Genomic DNA, 16,525 nt, shown 5'->3' with positions numbered 1-16,525 from the left:
AAGGACTTTGCAAGCTATAGACAGGTAACACTGCTCCTTCTGCAGGCTGGAGGGAAGGTGGGAGAAAGGCTGTGTGCACAGCAGGACTGTGAGGCACATGGAAAGCCTGAAGACAAGCAGAGTGGGGAAACTTTGCCCCACAACTTCGAAAACTTGAGTAGGTCAGGCAAGGCTTGGTTTGTAAGGGGTTGCCCAAACATCCCTTGGAACAACAGCAAACTAAGTGGTGATTTGAGAGTGAGAGTTTAAAGCTGAGATTCCAGGAGCGTCACTAATCCTAATGTGACCTTAAATCACAGAATAATAAATTAATTATTGCCCCAGAAAGTAAGGAGTTACAATTCTGAAATGGAATATTTTGCCTTTGCAGGTGTCGCTGAAGATGCATTTTATAGCAGAAGTTCTTGTAGCTCAGGATTTGTTATACAGATTCCACCTTAAATGGATTTTATCAGACTGTGCACTGGTAAGCTCATGCTAATATTGGCTCCAATAAAGAACAAATCAGTGCCCAACTCGACTCGTCTTATCGCACAGTCAGAACTGATGGCTGAAGAAGTCATAAAGATCCCATTTAATCTCTCGCCTATCTATCACTGTGAATGTCTTTATCCTCTTTGTGCAGTGGTAATATCTGCTCATTATGAAAGCAAAATAGATCTGGCATGAATAAAAGCGGAATGAAGTGCTCACTTTGATTTTGACAGCATGATCAGTGGAAGCAGTAATCTGTGAGAATCAAAAGGGCTAAATTATTCCATAACAGTAATTTGAGGGAACAGCTCAGAGCATACACATCTGCTTTCATATATTGTGACGTGCACTGATAAAACATCCTTCCCAATTTACTCTCTCTGTGCTTGACTAATCTGCAACAGCTCTCACAATGTCTAATCATGCCATCAAAAAGGAGAAGAAGTTCAATTGAGACTCAAATGAAAGAAGATTGGAAAACTATCCTCAATTGAAATTACATTTGTAAATGAGCCATAGTTTTTCTGTTCAGAGTGCGTTATGGTAAATCTGCCTGAAGAAGTAGTTATGCTGAAGAAGAGCAACATGTATCTAGATTGTATTTATTCCATTACTGCTCAAGTAAAATTATGGCAGCTTGGAAACCCTGGGGCATGTTTTCAAAACCAATATGCCAAATTCATAGTCAGATTCCTACGGTATCATTATAGCATCTTTGGTTGGCTGAAAGATTCCCAATACACATAAATTACACAGCCAGGTTACGGTTATAGAGGTCTTTTTATTTTTAAACATTCGTGTTGTGGGAGATTTCTTCCTTTATTTGCAGGCTGGGCCACCGCCATACTTCCCTTAATTTCTTCCTTTGTTCCTGGTATTTTTTGGAGCTAGTTAACCAGACCTCTAATACACTGGAAACACAAAAACTAAGGTCCCTTTGAAGGTGATACAGGGATGTATCCTGCTGATGCTGGTGGAGAGAACCATAACCTGAAGCATGGGTGGGCTGGGGTAGAATATACACTACCCAGACTGAAAGTGAGACGGTCAGGTTAAAGCCCCTGTATGGGGTATTCACATTCTGATTGTTGACATGCTTTTTAACACACAGTAAAAATCTTTTCTTCCTAACACTTGTGGACCTTGTTTCTGATCTTTGCTACTTCAAGTCTATCCTGTGGCACTCTCACCTATGTCATATTGTCACCTCTGCTGGGATCTTACAGCAAGAAGTGTTATCCTTCCCTTAAAGCATCTGCTCCCGGAGCCATATGATTTTGTCAGCCAAGGTATGTCTCTTTCATTTTGTTTGGACTCACAAATTACTGAATTTCTTAAAGCTGGCAGTACTGGGTAAAACCCTGCTGGAAAGTTCAGTAATGAGCCTCTCTCATATGACCATTTTCCTGGTACAGCCAAAGATATGGTGATTGCCTCCTTTGTAGACCTGTCATCGAGTTCACTGATGCAGTTCCCTGTATTATGTTTTTCTGCGATGAGGATGTACCTATATATCTGAAAGGGCACAGGTAAGCAAATGATACTGCTGTCAACTGCTGACATTCCTTGCTGTTCTGTTACATGCTTTTGGAAAATCTGAAAATATTAACCAACAGTATATATTCGTCCTAGGAAACTGTGGCTGGACACCGTTCTGCAAATATTTAGGTCTTGGTGAAAGCTATGGTAGTCTTACTTGCATTAGGCAAACGTGGGTGGGTGAGCAGCTCTTGCTGTGGCTGCTAGAGCAGTATTACCTTAGCAAAATAATTCAATGAATATTCAGTCCTCTTTTTAATCATCTTTTGCATGTTAATCATCATTTAGTATGTTTTCTGCAAACACTTGAGTTCATATCTACAGCTGACTTTACCGTTACAAGTCTCACTGGTTAGGATTTTTTTTCAATCTGCTCAACAGAAAATTATGTGTCTGCAAAACTGAAGTAGGTGGTAGGAAAGTTTTGAGTTTACTAAGACTTTTTTCCCATTGAAAAAAATCATATCAAAATAGTTATTTTGCATAATTTAATTAGATTTAGAGCTGAATTGAAATATTTTCTTTGGACATGTCTTTGTACAGGAGATGTATGAATGGTCCATGAAGATCTTATTTCAGCTTTTTCTTGTTCCCATTGCTACTATTGGCTTTATGATACATCCTATGAAAAAATGTAATATCCTTTCACCTTAAACCTCTGTGATGCATCAGGATAGACCTGTGACCATAGCAAATGTTGGAGAATGTGATTGAGTGAAAGCATATGTGAGATATTCAAAGAATTTTTCCAGTGACTTACCTCCTGTCACTTGTTGATTCTCATATGTTCACTACATCTATTAGACTCACAGCCTTTGGACAGGGATCTCAATTTTTTATTGGCCAAGATATCTACCAAACTTTTGCATGCTGACTAAACATTATGACCTGCAATTTTGGCATAAGAAAAGACATGAGTTGAAATTGATTTTCAAGTGTGCACATTTGACTGTTTATGTGAACAGATATATTATCATGTGGCAAAAAAAACCCCATGTAGCTCACACCAGCTATCCAATCACTACTTAGCAATAAGTTTCGATGAATAAAGAAATAAAGGCTCTCCTATAATTGTGTATAAACTATGGAATTATACAGGTTTTTGAATAATAAAAACAACTGACTGACTGCTACTCTACTTCAGGATATTCTGGCTTTAGTCATTTTTTTAGTGATTTTGGGGGGCTGAATTTTTGACCATCTATGTGAAATATAAATTTGCATATGAATAAGCATTATAAATATTCTTATTCACTGAAATCTAGAAAATAATAGAACCATAGAATGGTTTGGGTTGGAAGGGACCTAGTTCCAACCCCCCTGCCATGGGCAGGGACACCTTCCACCAGACCAGGTAGCTCCAAGCCCCATCCAGCCTGGCCCTGAACACTGCCAGGGATGGGGCAGCCACAGCTTCTCTGGGCAGCCTGGGCCAGTGTCTCACCACCCTCACAGCACAGAATTTCTTCCTATTATCTAATTGAAATCTCCTCTCTTTCAGTTTAAATGCTACTAAAATACTACTTCATGTTTTAAAGTCAAAGAAATTAGATTAGTGTAGAAGTTTTTCTACCTTAATCTGCAATAAAAGGCTGTTTTTAAGGTTCCATGGTAAGGACAGCTGTGTCAATGCACTGTTTCAGAGTATAATTGGTCATGCAGCAGCCAATACTCTCAGTATAAGTAATTTGCCTTACAGGCTGGTATATTATGTGACAAAAGTTATGCATAATTAACATTGATTCCCCACACACAACTTTGCCCATATAATTAGCCGTATTAAGTTCAGTAGAAGTAATTACACCCTCATTTAGATTTGTGCCTAAGCATTTCCAGGATCAGAACCTAAAATGCCAAGATCTTTGAGGAAAGGTCCCATCTTTTTCCTTGTTTCTGTTCCAGCCCTAACATATTTTGAGGTATTAAAAAAATAATAAGAAGGTATGATTTTAATCTCTATGTGTAAATGCTCCAAGTTGTCAACATCTCTGTTTCTGGTCTGGTCCAAAATGTAATTCTCTATTGCCTGTTCACATGCAAGGTATTCCAAAGCGATGTGTATATCAAGAGTTAGCTTAGCACATTGTTTTTCTCTGCCAAAGACCCACAAAGAGACTTTAGGGATAAATGAGTCTGTTATGGTGATTAACAGTACAGTGATGCATAGCAGACAACTGACTACAAACTGCTTTAGTTACAGTACTCATGTTTGTTCCTAATTTCCTCTGTGGAGTGTCAGATTCAGGGATGAAGTGGTGGACTAAACAGGTTTATGGCTATTGGCTGGGAGAAGAAGGAAAGGAAACATATGCTGATAAAACCCTGGCTACCTCTCCTGTCAGTGTTACCATTTAACTTCAAAACATTTTAGACTCTCAGCCACCCTTCCTGGCTGAAGATGTCTCCTGATCTCACTGCTAGAAACTGTCTTTCTCTCCTTCTTTGGCTATCACCCTCTCACAACAGACCCCTGCAGCGTTTTCAACATTGCTCTGGCAACAGCTGGCAACCATAGGCTTTTTAAAAATCACCAAAATGCTGCTGTGCTCTTTTCCTCCCTTGGACACCATCACAGATAAGACAAAATGTGATTCTGATGATCACTGCAGTGTGCTTATTTGCATTACAGCATCCAGCCACTAACTGTCTCAGTGCTGTACCCTCCTGCAGGCAGAGAGCAGACGGGTAAAAAATGGCACCTGCAGCACAAATGTAAAAGTATATAGAAACCTACATGTCTGTGTTTGTGTTCTGTACTTTTCTTGAATGACTCCCACTGATTCTGCCTACTTGCTTGCAAGACATGCTTAGTATAACTGAGGAGCTTCTGACTTGCTCTTTCTCAGATAGCCATAAGTATACATTTTCGTGTTGGCACATAGACCTTGTCAAAAATTATGATTGCTTTAAGAGACAAAGCTACTGACATTTCATGGTGGCAGTGAACATGTGTCAGAAGATAGTTTGCACCAAAACAATTTGTAGTTTTCCTTCAACAAGCCTGAGGAGCATGAGATTATCAATGTCACTACTCTTTTTCCAGTTTTTATGAAAACAAAAAACAAAACACAAAACCACACCCCCCTCCCCGTAATGGTATTTTTCATTTTTGTGTCAGCTGCAGCTGAGTTTGGACCATTTCTACATCCTATAATGCAAGTGTCCTCCAGCCACTGAAGGTCTGCAGGCTGAGGGTGAATGTCTGTGGACCTGCAGGAAAGTGGGCATTCTCAGAGGTCTGCTGGGAGTGGGTTCACAGGGTGGTTTTGGCCTTGGCTTCTTAGCACATGGGCCCAGACAGCCAATGTGCCAGGTAGGGAATGATCTAAACTTCGCAGGCAGCCCATAGGAATGGCTGAGCATGATGGCGTATCCAAGTAGAGGATTTGCATGCACACGGCTCCAAGTCCTCAACCTTTTACTAAATGTGAACGTTTACATCCATGATGTGCCTTCATATATGCTTGTGTACGGGTTAGAGATCTTAAGCAGGCCATGGGAGATTGAGGTCCTAGCCCCTCCTTGGCCTGAGAGAATTCAGATCAATGTCATCTTCTGCGGGCTGTGCTGAGGAGGGGAGCGTAAGGATGCTGTGCATGAAGGTGGTGGAGGAGAAGGAGAACAGAGGGGAAAGCAGGACGGAGCTCTGCAGGCAACAAGGGGAAAAAAAAATCATAATCCACCAGGTACAAGTCCACACGGCTGCCAGGACTGTTCCGAGGGCTTTGCCTTGGTGATGGTGGGTGAGCCCCTCCAGCCAGCCGCGGCCGCTCGCCGGTGCTGGGAGAGCCTCTGCTGGAGAGACAAGGCTCTGTTTGGTGACTGAGAGGGATTTTCTGCCCAGGCAGCCGTGCTACAGTGTAGGCAGCTCAGCTCAAGCTGCTAAAAGTGCTCTTTAGCAGGCACAGCGGCATCCACAGATGGGGTACAGCTTAAGACGTGGCTCTGTTAAGTACGAACGGGGTAGGGACCATAATTTTGTTTGAACTCTGCTAGCAAAAGGCGGTAAGGGTCGCCTGACTCTGAAAGTTAGCCTTGACCCGTGCTTGGCTCCGAAACAAGCTTGAATTCTGGCCTTTGCTTTCATACCTTTGTAACGCTGCTAAATGCCGTGGTTCAGGAGAATTTGTGTTTGGTGCAGCATTTGTGCAGTACTCTGCTTCACTTTATAAACACCTTTTATGTAAATCAAGTGTTAATTATCCCTGCTCTGTATTTTGTGTTGAATATCATTTTTTTAATTACAGGCTTCATCCCAGGTTAAGCCTGCATGCCTGTTGTTGAGCCAATTATCATAAATTCCCCTGTAACAATTAACAATATTGGTACAGAGCTGCATGTATTTTAAATGTTATAATTATGCTCAGCTCTTTTGTTAATTGGCCTATCTGACTCTTTACTTTTTATGCTGCTCATCTGCTCATTACTGCAGCCATTTAATTCAATTAGCACCTTAATTAGAAGAACAGCCATGTCCAATGTCGTAGGACTTGTCAGAGTACGCGGCTTGATTAGCAAAGACAAACACACCATGCAAATCAGGCTGTAACATTTGGGGGCGGCAGGAATGGAAGGCAGCCAGCTGGTGAAGTGGAAAAGGAGCGTGTCTTCATCCCCCAAAGCTTTGCCAGGAGAGAGAAAATAAAGAAGGCATCAGACTGAGGAACGAATAAAATAATTTACAATTCCACGAGTTAAGGCATCACTTAACATGAATGGTGTGTAACTCCTGAGGACGGTGTCACTACTAAATTATCTCCTACCCCCAGTGCTCTTAAAAAAAAAAAGACAAAAAGTGAGAGAGATGTGTAAAAATAATACAGTAATCTCCTACCGTATCATATGTCCTTTTCAGAAGACGAAGCCAAACCCCAAAGTCTAGATTCAGAGGGAGAGGGAGAGGAATAAAAAGAACCACCCTGATCCTGGTCCTTGGTGTAAATCCACACGGCTCCACTCATCAGTGCCAAGCAAGGAGCAGGCCCAGGGTATTTTAAAATCACCCGTTTGACCTAGGCCCTTCCATCTGAGATAGCAGCACTGCTGAGGAGAGACATGCGAGGCTGTAGGAATGGTATTTAAAAAAAAAAAAAAAGCAGCTTCATTTTCCAAGAGCAGTTTAAGTCTCAGTTTTGTTTTGTGCCAGTCTACTTAAATCTTTATTCCCTGCCTATTAATTCTCCTAATTAGAATTAAATGAAGCATGTTAAATTGCTAGATTAACCAATAATTAAGCAGGCAAAGCACTAACGTTTAATACACACAGGCAGCTCTTTCTCTTCTGTGATAGCACCGTGTCATGCCTGCTCATTTTATTTGAAAGGAATTAAGAGGCTTGTCTTCTGTGATCAACACCCCCCCTCCATATTAACTTACATAAAATAAAGACTTTCCCAAAAGAGGATCAGTTTCCAGATAGTTATCAAGGAACCCTTGATTTTATTTTTTAATTCCTTATCTATGAGCCCTTGTGAAACCTATTTGAATCAGTTGGCTCAGGAAATCCAACAGTTGTACATATATTTAGCAGATAGTAGATTTTAATTAAAATGATATATAGTTTGTGTGGTGCTCCTTTTATTCTGTGCTCATTTCTTTATTTCTGCTCATTTAATGAGGTTCTACACTTATTTCCAGAGGATGGCAATCCCTCTCCCTCCCCCTCATCTCCCTGTGTTGTGCCCACCTCCTTCGATAATCATTTTACACGTTTACACATGACTTTGTCTTTATGGCGTAGTCCTGATTGTGGGATCTCGCAACACTGCGCAGTTCTCTTGGCGTGTAGGTGAGGGGCCGTGCAGGCTGTCTGAATCAGTAGGCTCCATCACCTCAGGCGGTCTTGGTGATTTTGAAGGTTATTGCTCGGGTATGTAAGTACCAGCATAGCTGGGGTGGGGAGCAGGACCGGCACGTTCAGAAGGGTGGTTGTGCCTCTTATGAAGGTGCTTATTGATATATATGCCTTGAGCATGTAACTCATTCATGTACAGAGGGCAGCAAAGGCTCATGATAGGGATTTCATAAAGCTGCTCAGTCCAGTGGTAACCGATCACATATGTTCCTGTCTTTTATTCGTCTGACTAATGCCGTTAGACAAAATTTGGAATATTTTTGGTTGTTCGCCCCAGGAGTGGAAAAAATATGATGGAGTCAGATGCTTCTCTAGGTATGCTTACACAGTATTTTGCAGGCAAGTCCAAATTTATTTTGCTTCTGTATTGAGCGATGTGCCTTTGAAAAGGAAGCTGTGGCGCTGTATTAGTGAGCCATGACTTCTGTTTTGAAACCGCTTTGCAGCTGTTTGGCTTGCATCGCTGATGGGGTAACTCTGCCTTTGATGAAATCGCGTAACAAAAAAAGCCGGCCCAGAAGTCCTGTTTCCCAGAGATACCAAACAAGAGGCTATGTGTCTGCTCACAGTCCCAACTCTCTTGTGGCCAGCACTTTGCCCCAAAAGAGATCTCTCAAAGGGGCTGTTTAAACAATATAGTTGAAATGATGTAATGTCTCGCTGCAGCTGAAAGAGGACAATCTCTGTCTTGTTTCTTCCCGCTCCAGGTGATCCTACCCCTTTTGGTACTTGTATGAGCATCTTCTGAGATAATTTTTCTTGCCAGCCTGGAGGAAAACCAATGCAACAAAAAAACCTTTTTCCGCTGGCTTAGCAGATTGGATCTGCATACCATACGGCCAAATGAGTATGGAGGCACCACAAGGGCCAGAATAGGATCTGCAGCTGGTGAAAATGGGCAGTGATGGGACTGCCTCTTTTGATGATAGTAAATCAGTAGATTAGCCCAGATATCACTAAATTGCAGTTCATGCTTTTAGCCACATAGGCATGTCCTTCAGTAAAATCACTGACAATGAAAGAGAACAGATTTGATTTTATTTCTTCTCCTCAAGTGAGAAGTCCTGCTGGCTTCAGGGAAAACTAAGTGTCATTGCTGAAGTCATCAGCAATGCCTGATTTCAGATTTTTTCAGGAACTCAACTCAGACTCCTTAATAATATGCTGAATTTTAAAGACCTTGCTCCCAGTCTGTGCAAATTTTTCCTAGCAGCAGCTTTCCATCACATTGAGGTAGTTTTGTGTTCTTGTTCTACACACATCTCTAGCCAGCCAGAACACTTATGATTTGGAGTTTAAGCTACTCAAATACTAGCATATGCCCATGTTTTCTCTCTGTCTCTCTCACACACTCCACAAGTTAAGACTGCATAGATGAGCATACCCTTGGCTGCTTTGGCCTAAGCCTCCTTCAAGACAATGCCAGTGTAATTATCTCAATATGAGCAAGTGCTCAGGGGCTTGCTGAGGACAATTTGTAGTCATAATCCAACATAGGTTTGAACCCTGACAGGTTCAAGTTGAAAATAAAATTAAATCAAAACTATAGTTCAGAGTCATTAGGGGTAACCATGCCCACTAAGAATTTGGCCTGGTTTTGCATCTGGCTTGTGAAGGAAACCGATTTCTGGGCCATACAGACCTAGAGATTAAACATGGAGAAGACTCATACATGCCCTCTGAATCCTTCAAGCCAAGAAATAGTGGTGAGGTGATGGGGCCTTGGAAGTCAAGGTAAATGCAAGACGTGCTTCATTTCTGAGAGGGGACAGCTTGAGCAAGCTGGATTCTAATCTCTCAGCTGTCCTATGGTATGAACCGTGTGGCCCCTGCAGTACATGCAGAGGACAGTGGAGTCTGCCTTCCCTTTTCGGCTGGCTGGCTGATTGATTCATTCCTCTTCTTTTTTTCAAACCAAGCTCCTTACATGCTTTGGTGAACATCTTAGTCAGTCTCTAGTACCTCTGTCGATTCTGTGTGTGTGTGTCTGTGTGTGTGTGTGTGCGTGCACATGTATTGCACTTCATCTGCTTGATGCAATAATATCCTGGGGGAATGTGCAGGCTGTAAACTTCTTCATAACATCCTGTTCCTGCAACTTGAAGATATTGACTCTGAAGGGAAACAATGGCATGAATAAAATAAAAATAAAAAAAGTTAATTATCCTTTGTGTTTGTAATTTAATTAAAGATGCAGTAAAGTTTTACTGTTTTTCCAGGTGATGATGTTTAGGGCTCTGAAAAGCTATTTGTGCTGGTGAGATTAAAGTGCATTTTAAAATGTTCCCCGAGCACTTTCACATTTGTTGATAGATTTTTAAATTAAACTTTAAATTGTAATCTAAATTACCTCCAACAATTCATGGTCCCTGTAATGAACTCCCACCATTCCTGCTGTCATCTGACTATGATATACTGTAAATGGTAACTGCTCAGGGTTTTACTGAATAGTGCTTTAGTATTACTGCACTATATTAGTTGTGTACAACCCTCAAAAAGAAATCAAAGCCCAATGCAGGTTTGGTTTAGCATAGTAACTTTATTATTTGCTAGTCTTTAGTCTTAGTGAATGCCGCTGCTGTAATCATCTGGGACCTCATCGAATATACTTTCAAATAATTTTTAGGAATTCCTGTCAAGGTAAAAGTATTTGCATTTTACCAGCCAATGAGTTTTTGGACATTAATCCTTAATGTGTAAAATAAAACTAATTGGGGAATATGAGTTCAAGTGTTCATTCGTAAAGTGACCATGGCTCATTGGCCCCTGAGGCACAGTTAGGAAAAAATACTTTCATAAATGATTGATGTAGATTCAAAGAGGAAGAGAAGGTTGCAGTGGGATAGTGGAAATAATTCACCATGGGCTGCTCCATGATATGATGTAGGTATGCGGAGACCAAGTGGTTTCCAAGGAGGTGCTCAGAGCAAAGCAGAGGCTAACTTGCAGATCACTGATTACTCCTGGTAGATCATATTGCCTGAGGCGTATGGGCCTGTTCCTGGGATGAAAAGAAAGACTCCAAATGTAAGGTGATCTAACATCCATGGGAAGCTCTCAAGGATCTCTGAACACTTACACATGTGGAAAACTAGAAGAAAAATTTATTCCTGTGAAATAAATTAAAAAGAAAAACAAAACCCACAAAAAGTCTAAGAGCAAAGGCCCTAGGGAAGAGCAGAAGCAGACCAGGGACTGCTTTGCTGCACAAGCATGCCTGATTAGGCTCCAGCAACCTGTCGTTGTAGGGACTTACTGACACAGGGGTTTATCTTTCTGCTGGAAAGCTTTCGGTAGACTTTTCTTCCACGCAGCTACATGAGTTGTACAGGCCTTGGCTTTTGGTCTCCATGAATTCCCTGTTTTAATTGCATATTATGTGAAATGAAAACTGGCTTGTTCGGTTGCATTTGATTTCTTAGTTCTCTTGTTATGAGAAAAACAAACACTGTTTGTGTTTCCTGCTCACCTTTGCCATTCATCATCATTCAGCATGTCAACTGTCATGCTGGTAGACATGAACATTAGGTTCATTGCTTTTTCTTATTCCAACCCCCTCATTTTGGATGAGTTCTCCATTTACTCACAAAGCTATTGTACTCTTCTGCTTCAAAACCTTCCTTCCTTAAACTTTCCACTGTTGTGCTACTTGAAGGAGGATGTCAGTGCCTGTGGTGCTGGCATGCCGCAGTCACTGCCTGCCAGGATGACCTGCACTCTGCATGGGTTTCCTTTTTTTCCCTTACCATCTGCCTTTTACCATCTGTCTCCTGTCTACCAAAGGTAGATTGTGCCAGACTATCCCGATAGCTTCCCTTGATAAGATAACCGATTTTCTAGTCAAAGGAAATGCGTTAGATACCATCTATCTGGACTTCAGTAGTGCATTTGATATGGGGTAATGATCAGTTGAACTGGAGGAGATGGGAATGAGCAAAAGGATTAGAGAGTGGGTCAGAAACCTGCTCAAGTGGGACAAAACGGAGAAGTCCTGAGGTGAGAAGTGCTGACCTGAAAGATGGTCACTCAGAAATCACTTCTGGACTGGATCTTGTTGAAAATTTTCACCTGTGACTGTGACAGAAGGAAGAAAGGGAGGAAGGGAGGAAGGGAGGAAGGGAGGAAGGGAGGGAGGGAGGAAGGGAGGGAGGAAGGAAGGGAGGGAGGGAGGAAGGGAGGGAGGAAGGAAGGGAGGGAGGGAGGAAGGAAGGGAGGGAGGGAGGGAGGGAGGGAGGGGGTTGATTATAGTGTTTGCTGATGAACCAAAACTAGGGGCTAGCTGTAGTCTGGAGGAGGATCAGAGAGTAGCATAGAGGAGAAAGAACCTGGTAACTTCTGGACTGGAGGTAACAGTGAAATTGTACTAAACACAAGTTCATGGCTAGGGACTGGAAATGAAGATGTCAATACAGTCCAGGAATGACTGAGAAGTAAAATGAGGCTGTGGTGCTGGCTGGTCACAGCTGACTGTGATGCAGATCTTGAAAACTAAACTTTGTAGAATTACCAGGAAAAAAACCTTCAAACAGACAAAAAGGAGGCTAAGTGAAGATCTGGATACTTATGTAAGTCTGTTAATGTAAACACCTTGGTGGGAGATGAAGCTGAAGAGGCACTGTGGCACGTGAATGTATTTGGGTGGAAACCTAGGCTATAGAATGTCTTTGGAGTGGCCTACAAGCAGAACAAAGGCAAAGAAAACTCCCAACCAACAGCAAAAAAGGTTTTCATAGCTCTTGATGACTGAGAAACACCATTGTTGCCTGTGAAATCAGGCAGCTGCAGTCCATGACCCAGGAGACCTCTTCCACTTAGATTGCAAGCAAGTGCAGTGGCTGCCTGTTTGTGCTGTGTGCCCCATCCCTGGCCATGGCTTGGAGTAGTCACAAAAATACTGATGGAATTATTGAGGCACAGCATTGTCCCACTGCCTGGGCCCCTTAAACAGTGCCCATGAGGCAGAGAAATTATGTGTGGGAGGCGGAAAAACAGAGACCTAAATGGAAGTCGTATGGCAGTGAACAGGAAGGCATGCTGACCCAACAGCCATTTATTCAGATTTCTTGTTGGGTTTTCATTTATTATAAAAACAATCTGACCAACCATGAAACAGACCTATGAAATGAAGTGATAAAAAACATTTCTTCTCCCTGCACTGCACAGCTTACATTTTACATTATCTCTTTGCCTCTCTCCTTTCCATTTCTCTTCTGGAAAGATACAAAGGAAAAAAAAAAAAAAAAGAAGAAGAAAGAAGAAACCATGTTATATGATGAAACCTCAAGAAAAGGAGATTCCTACAGAAGGCATGAAAAATTCTGTAGCTGTTTGACATTAAGCTAGTTAAATACTAGCAGTAGATAAAGGTGTTGCAGCCTGTTATTACTAATGGATCAAAATGTGGTTGACCTATACATCAGAAAAAGTAGTTGTAAATTGGTAGTTTTGTCCAGGAAAACTATTCAAGAGAGATAGTTTCCAGGCAATTCAATATATTTACATTTATTGCTAAGATAATAGCCATATTTTATGCCACTTTTTTAAAAGAACGATGGAAAAATTGAAAAGTTTCAGGAAAAAAGTTTGAAAACATAACTTAGGTCTGGTACAAGATGTGTATTTTTAAGATATTTAGGGAATTCCATCTATTTAATTTATCCAAAAAGAGGTATATGAGAAATGGCTTATAGCAACAGGCAGTTGCAGATGGGAGGTTGGTGCGTTTTCAGACAAGGTGTACACCAAGACCCAGAGGCTGGGGTGGAGCACTGGATGCATTCTGATTTGAAAGGTGGTACTGTGCTCCAGTGAGCCTATTTACCCAGGAGGGCCACTCTACTACTTGTAAGTGTTAGATCAGGTAAAGTCATGATATTTTAAAGAAATTATGAATTTGACGTGGCGTTTATGGGGTGAAGTTTCTTTGTAGTAGGTCTGACTGAGTTATCCTACTGATGCATAAATCTGTCAGTTTTTAAATGCCTCTGCCTGCCAAAGGCCCCTGTGTTTATCAGTGTGCACTTTTGAAAAATGCGTATTTCTTATTTCCATTTTTCTTCCATAAAGGAGCATGGCTTTCAGTTTATACTCAATTTCTGCCATTGAAGACAGAGACCTCAGAAAGCATTCCTCAGCTCTGAGAAGCAGAGCCCATGCTAAGCAATCCTCTGTACCTACACAGGAGCACACGCACTCTTTGCAAAAGACAGGGAGCAGGATGCTCCTTTTGTGAAGAAAGTGAGACTGCAGAGATAAGAAAAACAGGTCTAAGATAAATTTTACCTATAGTTCTACTGAAAAAAAAGATTAATATAAATATAAATTCAAGTGACGATCTGCCTTCAACTTTTTTTTTTTATTTTAAATAAATGCTGTTATTTCAGCTCTGTGTTCTTGATGATGAGCAATTGATGAGTTAATTGCCTTCCTATTCCCACTGAATTGAATAGGAGTGTGTCTGCAAATACTGGGTCAGCCGTGTGAGTAAAACGTTCATTGTTCACTGCTTACAGAATCCCTGTGCTATGACAGTAAATATTGTTTTCTCCCAAGCTTAAAGCAGACAACTCCAGTTTTTCCATTTCACTGGGAAAGGCTACTTTTCTTTTTAAAGTAAAATTAATGAAAAAAAGAAAAAGACATTTTTTTTGGGTGCGCCTGTTTGAGATTTATTCCCCCCCTTTCTCTGACATGTGAAGTCAGAACTTTCCTGATTTTATGCTACATGCAGACAGGCATTTCTCCAGTATAATTTTATCCCCAATTCATAATGTAATTATTTATTCTCCTAAATGCATACATTGTTGTTAACAATCACGAAGCACTTTGAGCATTCCCCTTAAAGGACATTGTTTCTATTGTCCCCATTTGAGAGTAATTGAGAAATGCCCTGCAATGGATCTGATGAATGAACATATATTGCTGTTTTACATGTTGCTACCTGTAGACAGCCAGTCCTAATTTAAGGTGGGAAGCAGATAACAAACGTCACTGTGTAAAACAGGATACAATCTCTCACTAATAGAAATTCATATTCCGTATTGTACATCAGGCTGTTGATGTTTAAAATGCTGCGGTGGTGCTAACATTAGAATTCAGAGATATTTGTTAACGCTTCTCTTGAGACTGTTCATACACACACACCCTCAAAGAGATAGCGTGAGCCTCAAAATGAATTTGTCGGTGAGGCTTCAGAGCCCTATTCTATTCACATATGGTTTCATTTTTCTCAACGTGACCTTTGGTTCGCAGCAGCGATGGCTCTGGTTTGCTACTGGTTTCAAGGCAGCAGCTTCAAAGGAAAATGAGTCCATGTCTTTTTTAGCTCTTAACAAAACTGTGGTCTTGTAGTGAACAGAGAGATCATATCACCCTCACAAACTGATACATGCAGGTTAAAGGATGTCTGCCCCGTTTCATGAGAATGCGGGTCTGTCGGACTGCTGCCTGATTTCAATAAAAATGAATGGGAAAGTATGGAAATGTGCAGTGAATGAGCAACTTCATGGATAATAGACCTTTACTGTTTTTATTATAAAGAAAGAAATAAAAAAAAAGAGGTTACAAAAATGAGCATTTGGATACTTTTGAGTTCCTTGTGGTGAAAGCTATTAAAAATATGAAAGGTTGGTTTTTATAAATGAGGTTACCACAGAATGGTGATAATTAAAAATACTGCTAGCAGTACTCCCACATCAGTAACTGCATGCCTTGGATTTTTTAGTCTTGTTTCATTTGAACTGTTGCTAATAGTGCCTACTATGGATCAGATGCAAATATTTCTGTTCTAATGCTATCCACATCATGTTCTTGAGCACAAAATATTTAGAATTCCCCAAGATTATCTATTTATGTGCATTTCAATACATCTAGGGAATAAAATCCTCCTGTAATAACATATAGGTATGTTAATAAAAGTACAGTTTTAAAGAGGTGTCTAAGTGTATGCTTAATCATTTTAATCATTTTGTATTATTTGCTGGCTTGGCTATTACCAAGTCATGAAAGACTGAAGATAATCTACATTTATTAGGTTAAAATACTTCTGCATTGATTTTAAACAGAGGATAGCAAAAATGGCTGAAGTTTGAATGACAGTAGCAATCCTCTCTTAGAATTAATACTGTGCTGTATCTGAAAATAACCACTCAGACTGGAAAAATTTGAAAAGAAAATTTTGAACAGTAGGCAGTAGAAAATGTGTTTAGATCTGCGGAGCTTAAACAATGCTGTGCAGTGCGCATGCTTCTGGCTAGTTAAAAGCCTGTCCTGCAGACGCTGATATGCTTGAGTAGCTGTACTCCCATGAGTAGCCCAATTCAGGGCAGCATTGCTACTCACAGAAGTAGTAATTTCCATTAACTGATGCTTTTAAGTTGAGCAAGGACGTGGTATGGTTAAAGTTGATGATCATGTGAGATGCACAAGCTGAATATAGATGTGAATCATTATTTTAAAAGGTGTGCAAAATAATTAGGTGTGGTGTTGACATAAGAACCTTTTCTTACATAATTGGAAAGATGGCTTGATAGGTTAGTTGTTTTCTTTCCTTTTTCCTCCCATCGTTTTAAACTCCTTTGGAAAATGGAACACAAGACTAGAAGTAAACTTGCCCCAAAAATTACCACTGAACAGTGTTCAGAGTATATGAGAGTTCCT

This window comes from Falco biarmicus, chromosome 1, assembly GCF_023638135.1.
Source record: "Falco biarmicus isolate bFalBia1 chromosome 1, bFalBia1.pri, whole genome shotgun sequence".
Taxonomy (NCBI): domain Eukaryota; kingdom Metazoa; phylum Chordata; class Aves; order Falconiformes; family Falconidae; genus Falco; species Falco biarmicus.
Note: the sequence above shows the minus strand (reverse complement) of the source record.